Genomic DNA, 1,127 nt, shown 5'->3' with positions numbered 1-1,127 from the left:
CCCCTGCCGTGACCCGTAGCCCGAAGGCTGATGCTTTTAAACGGACGGATCTGATCTGAGAGAACCGTTGTTGCCCAAATTCCTCTTTCCAAAGAGTGGCCGACCTTCTCTCTCCATGTGAACTGGTTTAGAAGAGGTGGAAGCTGGTTTTCGTTCTCTCTCCCAGCATACTTGCGGAATTGCAAGGACCCTGGCGCTTTTGGCCTACTGGAACTGGATTTTTTTTAAGAAAAAAAAAAGAAAACTTATATTTTAATGGATAAAATTTATATATTTTAAATACTATATTTCAACAGATTGACACTTTGGTTTGGAGAAATCTTATAGCGATGATGCCGTAATATATATCTCTCTCTGTATCTCCTTAACACCCGAACGACTGGATGTTTCAAGTCGTACCCAAGGCCAGCCAGACCCGGCCTGCTCGGCCTACCCACCGCGGCTCGTGGGTGACGGCTTTCCGTGCCCTCTGGCGCCCCGCAGCCTCGTTAGGTGCTGATGGAAGCAGGCGCTTTTAACCCAAAACAAACCCTGCTCCCTTATCCAGCTGTGAATTTGGAAGGAATGAAGTAATTAGAGCCTTGACCGGACCGAGGAGCGGCACAGAGAGGAGCAGCGGTGGTCTGGATCTGCCCTTGGTGGTAGAATACGTTCAGGAGGGAAACCCACAGCTTTTACCCGCAGCTCACGCCATTTTTTCCCAATATTTTGGGTGAAAACGTGCACATTTCGAGTGCATCTAGATTTATAATTGCTTTCACAGGCCCCCTTCTCCCTGCCCCTTGCCCACAGTTAATCCCTTGAGCCGGGATCAAACTTGCCTCGACGGTTTCCTTCTTTCTCGTGGCACTTGTGTGGGTTTTGCTCCGGCTTCTTGGGCTGCCGGGCGCTCTCTGAGCAAACCTACACCAAAACCAATAGATTTACACGCTGAATGTATCCTTTCTTCCCTCTCAAAACGATTTCGCAGCCCAACGCACCAGGCCAGTGTCTTAAATACCTTCTTTTTTAAAAGGTTACATAAATATTGAGAGGGTTGGGTGTTAATTTTCCTAAATCTGAGCTGGGGGGAAGTGCAGGAGGCGATGCCTAAGCTGGAGCTTCTTCCCAGCTGAAAAAAAAAGCTT

The sequence above is a fragment of the Eurypyga helias genome, unplaced genomic scaffold (genome assembly GCF_000690775.1).
Source record: "Eurypyga helias isolate BGI_N326 unplaced genomic scaffold, ASM69077v1 scaffold22471, whole genome shotgun sequence".
Taxonomy (NCBI): domain Eukaryota; kingdom Metazoa; phylum Chordata; class Aves; order Eurypygiformes; family Eurypygidae; genus Eurypyga; species Eurypyga helias.
Note: the sequence above shows the minus strand (reverse complement) of the source record.